This window comes from Oncorhynchus kisutch, unplaced genomic scaffold (genome assembly GCF_002021735.2).
Source record: "Oncorhynchus kisutch isolate 150728-3 unplaced genomic scaffold, Okis_V2 Okis09a-Okis19a_hom, whole genome shotgun sequence".
In the NCBI taxonomy this organism is placed as follows: Eukaryota; Metazoa; Chordata; class Actinopteri; order Salmoniformes; family Salmonidae; genus Oncorhynchus; species Oncorhynchus kisutch.
Genome location: NW_022261985.1, coordinates 4,724,272 through 4,736,639, shown reverse-complemented (window position 1 = coordinate 4,736,639; position 12,368 = coordinate 4,724,272). Strand labels below are relative to the sequence as shown.

The 12,368-nt window shown below is 46.0% G+C and overlaps 1 protein-coding gene across 1 annotated transcript in view; it reads left to right on the top strand.

The window, feature by feature from the left end:
- The window catches only part of pdzrn4 (PDZ domain containing ring finger 4), an 83,086-nt gene that overhangs the window by 39,953 nt on the left and 30,765 nt on the right, over window positions 1-12,368 (top strand). The window lies entirely within an intron of this gene.

The following is a 12,368-nucleotide window of genomic DNA, read 5'->3' as shown; positions in this document are numbered from 1 at the left end:
ATACAGGGAGTACCAGTACTAGTACCCGTAGCAGTACCAGATCAATGTGGAGCTATATACAGGGAGTACCAGTACTAGTACCCGTAGCAGTACCAGATCAATGTGGAGCTATATACAGGGAGTACCAGTACCAGTAGCAGTACCAGATCAATGTGGAGCTATATACAGGGAGTACCAGTACCAGTACCAGATCAATGTGGAGCTATATACAGGGAGTACCAGTACCAGTACCAGATCAATGTGGAGCTATATACAGGGAGTACCAGTACTAGTACCCGTAGCAGTACCAGTACCAGATCAATGTGGAGCTATATACAGGGAGTACCAGTACCAGTACCAGATCAATGTGGAGCTATATACAGGGAGTACCAGTACCAGTACCAGATCAATGTGGAGCTATCTACAGGGAGTACCAGTACCAGATCAATGTGGAGCTATATACAGGGAGTACCAGTACCAGATCAATGTGGAGCTATATACAGGGAGTACCAGTACCAGTACCAGTACCAGATCAATGTGGAGCTATATACAGGGAGTACCAGTACTAGTAGCAGTACCAGTACCAGTACCAGATCAATGTGGAGCTATATACAGGGAGTACCAGTAGCAGTACCAGATCAATGTGGAGCTATATACAGGGAGTACCAGTACTAGTACCAGATCAATGTGGAACTATATACAGGGAGTACCAGTATCAGTACCAGATCAATGTGGAGCTATATACAGGGAGTACCAGTACCAGTACCAGATCAATGTGGAGCTATATACAGGGAGTACCAGTACCAGTACCATATCAATGTGGAGCTATATACAGGGAGTACCAGTACCAGTACCAGTACCAGATCAATGTGGAGATATATACAGGAGTACCAGTACTAGTACCAGTTCCAGTACCAGATCAATGTGGAGCTATATACAGGGAGTACCAGTACCAGTACCAGATCAATGTGGAGGTATATACAGGAGTACCAGTACTAGTACCAGTTCCAGTACCAGATCAATGTGGAGCTATATACAGGGAGTACCAGTACCAGTACCAGATCAATGTGGAGGTATATACAGGGAGTACCAGTACCAGTACCAGATCAATGTGGAGCTATATACAGGGAGTACCAGTACTAGTACCCGTAGCAGTACCAGATCAATGTGGAACTATATACAGGGAGTACCAGTACCAGATCAATGTGGAGCTATATACAGGGAGTACCAGTACCAGTAGCAGTACCAGATCAATGTGGAGCTATTTACAGGGATGACCAGTACCAGATCAATGTGGAGCTATATACAGGGAGTACCAGTACCAGATCAATGTGGAGCTATATACAGGGAGTACCAGTACTAGTACCAGTACCAGATCAATGTGGAGCTATATACAGGGAGTACCAGTACCAGATCAATGTGGAGCTATATACAGGGAGTACCAGTACCAGATCAATGTGGAGCTATATACAGGGAGTACCAGTACCAGATTAATGTGGAGCTATATACAGGGAGTACCAGTACCAGATCAATGTGGAGCTATATGCAGGGAGTACCAGTACCAGTAGCAGTACCAGATCAATGTGGAGCTATTTACAGGGAGTACCAGTACCAGATCAATGTGGAGCTATATACAGGGAGTACCAGTACCAGTAGCAGTACCAGATCAATGTGGAGCTATTTACAGGGAGTACCAGTACCAGATCAATGTGGAGCTATATACAGGGAGTACCAGTACCAGATCAATGTGGAGCTATATACAGGGAGTACCAGTACCAGTAGCAGATCAATGTGGAGCTATATACAGGGAGTACCAGTAGCAGTACCAGTACCAGATCAATGTGGAGCTATATACAGGGAGTACCAGTAGCAGTACCAGATCAATGTGGAGCTATATACAGGGAGTACCAGTACTAGTACCAGTTCCAGTACCAGATCAATGTGGAGCTATATACAGGGAGTACCAGTACCAGATCAATGTGGAGCTATATACAGGGAGTACCAGTACTAGTACCCGTAGCAGTACCAGATCAATGTGGAGCTATATACAGGGAGTACCAGTACCAGATTAATGTGGAGCTATATACAGGGAGTACCAGTACCAGATCAATGTGGAGCTATATACAGGGAGTACCAGTACCAGATCAATGTGGAGCTATATACAGGGAGTACCAGTACCAGATCAATGTGGAGCTATATGCAGGGAGTACCAGTACCAGTAGCAGTACCAGATCAATGTGGAGCTATTTACAGGGAGTACCAGTACCAGATCAATGTGGAGCTATATACAGGGAGTATCAATAACAGTACCAGATCAATGTGGAGCTATATACAGGGAGTACCAGTACCAGTAGCAGATCAATGTGGAGCTATATACAGGGAGTACCAGTAGCAGTACCAGTACCAGATCAATGTGGAGCTATATACAGGGAGTACCAGTAGCAGTACCAGATCAATGTGGAGCTATATACAGGGAGTACCAGTACTAGTACCAGTTCCAGTACCAGATCAATGTGGAGCTATATACAGGGAGTACCAGTACCAGATCAATGTGGAGCTATATACAGGGAGTACCAATAACAGTACCAGTTCCTGCTAAATAGTCAATTAATGGTACCCAAACTATCTACACGGACTCTATCTTGCACTGACCCTATGCACACTGACCCTATGTACACTGACCCTATGCACACTGATCCTATGCTATCCTACACTCGCTAGATTATATACATTATACAAACTACATACACACACACTCCCTCACACTACATTAATACTCCACACTGGTACTGCTACTGGTACTGGTACTTCCTGTATATAGTAGCAGTACCAGTACCAGATCAATGTGGAGCTATATACAGGGAGTACCAGTAGCAGTACCAGATCAATGTGGAGTTATATACAGGGAGTACCAGTACTAGTACCAGTTCCAGTACCAGATCAATGTGGAGCTATATACAGGGAGTACCAGTACCAGTACCAGATCAATGTGGAGCTATATACAGGGAGTACCAGTACTAGTATCCGTAGCAGTACCAGATCAATGTGGAGCTATATACAGGGGGTACCAATACCAGTACCAGATCAATGTGGAGCTATATACAGGGAGTACCAGTACCAGTACCATATCAATGTGGAGCTATATACAGGGAGTACCAGTACCAGTACCATATCAATGTGGAGCTATATACAGGGAGTACCAGTAGCAGTACCAGATCAATGTGGAGCTATATACAGGGAGTACCAGTACCAGTACCAGATCAATGTGGAGCTATATACAGGCAGTACCAGTAGCAGTACCAGATCAATGTGGAGCTATGTACAGGAAGTACCAGTACCAGTACCAGATCAATGTGGAGCTATATACAGGGAGTACCAGTACCAGATCAATGTGGAGCTATATACAGGGAGTACCAGTACCAGTACCAGTACCAGATCAATGTGGAGCTATATACAGGGAGTACCAGTACCAGTACCAGTAGCAGTAGCAGTACCAGTACCAGATCAATGTGGAGCTATATACAGGAAGTACCAGTACCAGTAGCAGTACCAGTGTGGAGTATTAATGTAGTGTGAGGGAGTGTGTGTGTATGTAGTTTGTATAATGTATATAATCTAGCGAGTGTAGGATAGCATAGGATCAGTGTGCATAGGGTCAGTGTACATAGGGTCAGTGTGCATAGGGTCAGTGCAAGATAGAGTCCGTGTAGATAGTTTGGGTACCATTAATTGACTATTTAGCAGTCTGGCTTGGGGGTAGAGCCGATGGTCAAGTATCGTTTGCCGGAAGGTACTATTCAATGCTGGTCTGACCAATCGGAATCCATGCTTGAAGATTGTTTTGATCACGTGGACTGGGATATGTTCCGGGTTGCCTCTGAGAATAACATTGACACATACACAGACACACAGACACAGTGACTGAGTTCTTCAGGAAGTGTATAGGGGATGTTGCTCCCACTGTGACTATTAAAACCTACCCAAACCAGAAGCCGTGGATAGATGGCAGCATTCGCACAAAACTGAAAGCGGGAACCACCACATTTAACCATGGTAAGGTGACTGGGAATATGGTCGAATACAAACAGTATAGTTATTCTCTCCATAAGTCAATCAAACAGGCAAAACGTCAGTACAGAGACAAAGAGGAGTCGCAATTCACCGGCTCAGACATGAGACGTATGTGGCAGGGTCTACAGACAATCACGGATTACAAAGGGGAAACCAGCCATGTTGCAGACACCGATGTCTTGCTCCCAGACAAGCTAAACACATTCTTCGCCCGCTTTGAGTATAACACAGTGACACCAACGCGGGCCGCTCTCAAGGACTGTGGGCTCTCATTCTCCGTGGACAACGAGAGGAAGACATTTAAGGCTGTTAACACTAGCAAGGCTGCCGGTCAGACGGCATCCCTAGCCGCGTCCTTAAAGCATGCGCAGACCAGCTGGCTGGAGTGTTTACGGACATATTCAATCTCTCCCTATCCCAGTCTGCTGTCCTCACTTGCTTCAAGATGTCCACCATTGTTCCTGTACACAAGAAAGCAAAGGTAACTGAACTAAATTAATCTCGCCCCGTAGCACTTCTGTCATCATGAAGTACTTTGAGAGGCTAGTTAAGGATCATATCACCTATACCTTACCTGACGTCCTAGACCCACTTCAATTTGCATACCGCCCCAATGATGCAATTGCCATCACACTGCACACTGCCCTATCCCATATGGACAAGAGGAATACTTATGTAAAAATGCTGTTCATTGACTATAGCTCAACCTTCAACACCATAGCACCTTCCAAGCTCATCATTAAGCTTGGGGCCACGGGTCGGAACCCCGCCCTGTGCAACTGGATCCTAGGCCTCCCTTACGGGCCACCCCAGGTCGTGAAGGTAGGAAACAACACCTTCACTTCGCTGATCATCAACACAGGGGCCCCACAAGCGTGTGTGCTCAGCCCCCTCCTGTACTCCCTGTTCACCCATGACTGCATGGTCACGCACGCCTCCAACTTAAACATCAAGTTTGCAGACGACACAACAGTAGTAGGCCTGATTACCAACAATGACGAGACAGCCTACAGGGATGAAATGAGGGCCCTGAAGGAGTGATGACAGGAAAATAACCCCTCCCTCAACGTCAACAAAACAAAGGAGCTGATCATTGACAGAAGAGGGAGCATGGCCCACATCGACGGGTGGGACACCTTCTCCGCGGTGGAGAAGGTGAAAAGCTTCAAGTTCCTCGGCGTACACGTCACTGACAATCTGAAATGGTCCACCCACACAGACAGTGTGGTGAAGAAGGTGTAACAGTGCCTCCTCAACCTCAGGAGGCTGAAGAAATTTGCTTTGGCCCCTCACAAACTTTTACAGATGCACAATTGAGAACATCCTGTCGGGCTTTATCACCGTCTGGTACGGCAACTGCACCGTCCACAAGGGCTCTCCAGAGGGTGGTGCGATTTGCCCAACGCATCACTGAGGGCACACTGCCTACACTCCAGGACACCTACAGAACCCGATGTCACAGGAAGACCAAAAAGATCAGCCACCCGAGCCACGGCCTCTTCACCGCTACCATCCAGAAGGCGAGGTCAGTACAGGTGCATCAAAGCTGGGACAGAGAGACTGAAAAACAGCTTTTATCTCAAGGCCATCAGACTGTTAAATAGCCATCGCTACCATCCGGTTATTCAACCCTGCACCTTAGAGGCTGCTGCCCTATATACATAGACATGGAATCACTGGTCACTTTAACAATGGAACACTAGTCACTTTAACAATGGAACACTGGTCACTTTAACAATGGAACACTGGTCACTTTAACAATGGAACACTGGTCACTTTAACAATGGAACACTGGTCACTTTAACAATGGAACACTGGTCACTTTAATGATGTTTACATACTGTTTTATATGTATAGACTGTATTCTATTCTACTGTATTTTAGTCAACGCCACTCCAACATGGCTCAACCCAATATTTACATAGTTCTTAATTCCATTCTTTTACTTTTAGATGTGTGTGTATTGTTGTGAACTGTTATATACTACTGCACTGTTAGATACTGCTGCACTGTTAGATACTACTGCACTGTTAGATACTACTGTTAGATACTGCTGCACTGTTAGATACTACTGCACTGTTAGATACTACTGCACTGTTAGATACTACTGCACTGTTAGATACTGCTGCACTGTTAGATACTACTGCACTGTTAGATACTACTGCACTGTTAGATACTGCTGCACTGTTAGATACTACTGCACTGTTAGATACTACTGCACTGTTAGATACTACTGCACTGTTAGATACTACTGCACTGTTGGAGCTAGAAACACAAGCATTTCGATACACATATTTAGCAGATGTTATTTCAAGTGTATGTGACCAATAACATTTGATTTGATTTGAACAGTCTATGGCTTTGGTGGCTGGCATCTTTGGCAATTGTTCGGGCCTTCCTCTAACACCGCCTGATATAGAGGTCCTGGATGGCAGGTAGCTTGTCCCCGGTGATGTACTGGTCTGTCCTCACAAACCTCTGTCGCACTTTGCGGTCAAGGGCAGTGCATTTGCCATATCAAGGGGTGATGAAGCCAGTCAAAATGCTCTCGATGGTGCAACTGTAGGACTTTTTGAGGATCTGAGAGTCTCTGTCAAATCTTTTCAGCCTCCTGATGGGGAGGAGTCGCTGCTGTGCCCTCTTCACAACTGTGTGGGTCTGTGTGGAGTGGACCACGTTAAGTCCTTAGTGATGTGGATGCCAAGGAACTTGAAGCTCTCAACCTGCTCCACAACAGCCGAGTTGATGTGGATGGGGGCATGTTCTCCTTTCATTCTCCTATAGTCCACGATCAGCCCTTTGGTTTCACTGACATTTAGGGAGAGGTTGTCACACACCCCTGAGTGGCCCCCGTGTTGAGAGTCAGCGTGTTCGGAGGTGTTGTTGCCTACCTTCACCAGCTGGTGTCGGCCCGTCCGGAAATCCAGGATCCAGTTTCAGAAGCGGGGGTTCAGTCCCAGGTCCCTAGCTTGGTGATGAGTTTGGATGGGACTACTGTATGGTGTTGAATACTGAGCTGTAGTCTATGAACAGCATACTCAAATAGTTATTTCCTCTGTTGTCCAGGTAGGAGATGGCAGTGTGAAGTGCAATTGAGATAGCATCATCTGTAGATCTGTTGGGGTGCTGTGTGAATTGGAGTGGGTCTAGGATGATGGTGTTTATGTGTGTCATGACCAGCCTTTCAAAGCACTTCATAATTACAGATGTAAGTGCTACAGGGCAATATTAATTTAGGCATGTTACCTTGGAGCTCTTGGAAACAGAGATAATGGTGGTCAGTTTGAAACCTGTTGGGATTACAGACTGGTACAAGGATGGATTGAAAATGTGTGTGAAGACACTGGTCTGCGCTGGTCTGCGCCAGCTGGTCTGCGCTGGTCTGCACCAGCTGGTCTGCGCTGGTCTGCACCAGCTGGTCTGCTCATACTTTGAGAACACGCCCTGGTATTCCGTCTGTGATTGTTTTGATCACATCGGCCATGGAGAGAGAGAGATCACACAGTCATCAGGAAGAACTGGGGCTTCCTCCTAGCAAGCAAAAGGCATTTAGCCCGTTTGGGAGTTCTGCATTGCTGGGAAACTCCTGGCTGGGCTTCCCTTTGTAATCCGTTATGGTCTTTAAGCCCTGCCACATACGAGTGTTGGAGACGGTGTATTAGGATTACACCTTCCTCCTCTATTTAGTCATTTAGCAGTCTCCCATTAATAATGTTTTCAAGTGTAACAGGAAATGCAATCGATGCATGAGTTATTAAACACTACACTGTATCCTCCTTCAAAACACAACTTTCCAAGTCAGCCACAGGCAGTTTTGGGTCCCTAGTTCGAATCCCCGAGCTGACAAGGTGAAAAATCTGTTGATGTGCCCTGAGCTAGGCACTTAACCCTAATTGCTCCAGGGTTGCTGTTGGTAACGGCTGATCAAGGCACAAGACACAAGGCGAGACCCAGATGCAGACACAGGAGGCAGATGGTTGGAGTCTTACAATGTTTATTAATTCAAAAAGGGGTAGGCAAGAGAATGGTTGTGTACAGGCAAAAGGTCCAAATCAGTTCAGAGTCCAGTAGGTACCAACGGGAAGGCAGATTCAAGGTCAGGGCAGGCAGGCTGATCAGGCAGGTGGGAAAGTAGTCCAGAGTCAGGCAGTGGTCAAAACCGGGAAGACTAGCAAAAGAGAATAGAAAAGGAGTACGGGGGAAAACACGCTGGTTGACTTGACTAAACATACAAGACGAACAGCCACAGAGACACAGGAAACACAGGGATAAATACACTGGCACAGAGAGACGGGAAACACAGGGATAAATACACTGGCACAGAGAGACAGGAAACACAGGGATAAATACACTGGCACAGAGACAGGAAACACAGGGATAAATACACTGGCACAGAGAGACAGGAAACACAGGGATAAATACACTGGCACAGAGAGACAGGAAACACAGGGATAAATACACTGGCCCAGAGACAGGAAACACAGGGATAAATACACTGGCACAGAGAGACAGGAAACACAGGGATAAATACACTGGCACAGAGAGACAGGAAACACAGGGATAAATACACTGGCTCAGAGAGACAGGAAACACAGGGATAAATACACTGGCACAGGAGACAAGAAACACAGGGATAAATACACTGGCACAGAGAGACAGGAAACACAGGCATAAATACACTGGCACAGAGAGACAGGAAACACAGGGATAAATACACTGGGGAAAAAAGCAACACCTGGAGGGGACAGGTGAAACAGATCAGGGCGTGACAGAGGGGGAGGTAAATAAATGATGCAGGGCAGGGTTTCCTCGCATAATAGAGAGACGTAATTGTATAAAAATTTAAATTATTATGTTTTAATCAAATATTATCTCTGTTTTGGCTTCTTGTGGTCAATTTTCAGTCTACAAAAATCATCCTTTAACTGATTCTAGTTGATGATCCCTGATGTAGCAGAAGAGACTGGGGCTAAATATAGTGATTTCAGAAAGGTCGACAGAGTAACACTACTCTGCTGAAATGGATGTAGTGACTCTGAATTATATGAACCACCTCTGATCTCTCTGCTCTCTGCTTCATCCATTTCGCTCTAATGATGCTAACAAGAAGCAGCATTAACTTTGAAGAAAGTATTACTGCCCAAATACCAGACCTTTTAAAGCAGTTTCGCCCAGACAGTACATAGCTGCAGTTGTTGGGTGCTAATGTAAGAGTTTTCAAATAAAATATTTTTACAAATTACTTTAGCCCATTTTCACTTTTGACTGAATTCTTGTATATGTAGAAGCAGTGTCAGATCTGCATAGTGGCTACTTTCCCCATGCAGTACCAGGATCAGTCTGGTCGAGGATTGAGGATGCAGTACCAGGATCAGTCAGGTTGAGGATGCAGTACTAGGATCAGTCTGGTTGAGGATGCAGTACTAGGATCAGTCTGGTTGAGGATGCAGTACCAGGATCAGTCTGGTTGAGGATGCAGTACTAGGATCAGTCTGGTTGAGGATGCAGTACCAGGATCAGTCTGGTTGAGGATGCAGTACCAGGATCAGTCTGGTTGAGGTGCAGTACTAGGATCAGTCTGGTTGAGGATGCAGTACCAGGATCAGTCTGGTTGAGGATGCAGTACTAGGATCAGTCTGGTTGAGGATGCAGTACCAGGATCAGTCTGGTTGAGGATGCAGTACCAGGATCAGTCTGGTTGAGGATGCAGTACCAGGATCAGTCTGGTTGAGGGTGCAGTACCAGGATCAGTCTGGTTGAGGATGCAGTACTAGGATCAGTTTGTTTTAGGTAGTGGTTCCTTTCCCCATGCAGTACCAGGATCAGTCTGGTTGAGGATGCAGTACTAGGATCAGTTTGTTTTAGGTAGTGGTTCCTTTCCCCATGCAGTACTAGGATCAGTCTGGTTTTTGCCCTTGCACTACACAGTTGATTAAAAACAACTGATCATCAAACCATCATCTCTCTCATATTGGAACCGGTTGCCATATTGTGTCAAGACACTGTTATTATTGAAATGAGACATGTCAGATTCCAGACTTCCCCAGTCAGATGAGATTGGACTCATTCTCAATACGCTGTTGACTAAATTAGGTTTGGAGATTGTTTGGCCCTGGCCAGCTGAGTGTCTCTCTGTTCCTCATCATGGAAATAAAATCCATCATCCTGTGTCTGTCGTCATCGCAACATTGGATATCCATTATTAGAAAAAAATATCTGAACTTCAATTGAATCAGAGGGTACGAAGATCAAGTTAATTGTTGTACTTTTACCAATGCTGTTGAGCATCCCAAACAGCAACCTATTCACTTTACAGTGCACTACATTTCATCAGAGCCTGGTCAAAAGAAGTGCACTATATAGGGACTAGGGGGGCCATTTGGAACACAGTATCTTTAGGAGAGGAGAAGCATATGGTCCCTGCTGAATAGACTGTCTGGTTCTCTAGAGGAAACAGCCTGCTGTTCTCATTGTGTTGCAGTCTATTGTAATCTCTTTCAATATGCAGAGAAACTGTCTTCATCTAAACAACCAGCAGCCGCGGTTTGACGCTGTTAGGGTTGATGTAATGTAGGTTTAAACTGTGTGTGTGTGTGTGCGCGCACGTGCATGTGCGTGTGTGTGTGCGTGTGCGTGTGCGCGTACGTGATTGTTTCCATTAGCTCACAAAGGCATGCTATCTGTCAGCCGTAGCTGCGAGGTTGAGAGGTTTCCATCAAGCTCTTATCTCAATGTGCCCCCCCCCCCCCCACACACACACACACACTTATCTCACCTGTTCATATCGACCACAGGCAACAGCATTTAGCCATCTTAGTTGATAAGAATGTGTGCTGCAAGTGTGATGTCATTGAAGTGGGTAGACATTTTTTGACAATCATATTTCTATTTCTACTCAATCATCTGGTCCACTTGGCGCTCCAGGGTAGTCTATGTAACACGTGAAGAGTTTACTGTCTGTAGGGCCACATCACTGGATACCAGTCTATGTAACACGTGAAGAGTTTACTGTCTGTAGGGCCACATCACTGGATACCAGTCTATGTAACACGTGAAGTGTTTAATGTCTGTAAACAGGATACAGTCTCATAGACTGTAGTGGAGCATCACTGGCTAACATATTCTGCTCTTATCTTGAGATAACAGACCTCAACAGGAAAGGCTGGAGACAAGGCTAGCTCTCAACCAGAGCTACATTGAACAGGTCTATTGATGAAATCATTTGACATTTTACTTGAGTAGCCTGATATTATTAAGGTCTATAATCAATATAGGACTACTACCCTGATAGCCCTGTCTCCTGTCAGGGTCTCTTCCTGACCCCTATACCCTGTGGTAGACCACAATAACTACTGACCTTCACAGACTGGGGTTGGGGAAGACAAGAGCTCTCACTTCAAACACACACAGGTCCATGGGGGCCATGTTGTATTGACATCAGTAACCTTTACCTCGAGGGAACCAGGAAGTACCTCATGTGGTGTTCTCTGTATGTTTCCTTACCGTATGAGACGAGATACAGTATGTCTGTGTGTACATTTCAGGTTGCACACGTTAGGAAGCTGTGTTGACGTTATGAGAAAGCAAGCTTCGGTCAAAAAAGCATTACTCTCAGACATCAATCCAGTCGTCAAACCGCTGACAATACCATAGATACTGTGTTGTTATGTGTTAATAACATTTAGACTACGTTACCCAGCAGGCTATGCAGGGGCAGGTGGTTGAAGAATGCCTTGCATGGCTAAACATGGAGTTTTCTAGCGAAAGTATATGTTCATTAAAAGTAGTTAAACCAACGGCCTGGTTTGTCATTATATAAGGAACATGGTGTCAGATTGGTAGTCGCTATAACGAGACAGGGAAAAGAAAGTCGAAGATGCTAGCTTGCAAGAGCGAGGACAACGAGCCGCAGCAGCGAGAGAAACGGCAGCGAGAGGTGCAGCAGCTAGAGTGACAGCAGCGAGAGTGACAGCAGCGAGAGTGACAGCAGCTAGAGTGACAGCAGCTAGAGTGACAGCAGCTAGAGTGACAGCAGCGAGAGGTGCAGCAGCTAGAGTGACAGCAGCGAGAGGTGCAGCAGCTAGAGTGACAGCAGCTAGAGCGACAGCAGCTAGAGGTGCAGCAGCGAGAGGTGCAGCAGCGAGAGGTGCAGCAGCGAGAGGTGCAGCAGCGAGAGGTGCAGCAGCGAGAGGTGCAGCAGCTAGAGTGACAGCAGCGAGAGGGACGGCAGCTAGAGTGACAGCAGCTAGAGTGACAGCAGCTAGAGTGACAGCAGCTAGAGTGACAGCAGCGAGAGGGACGGCAGCTAGAGTGACAGC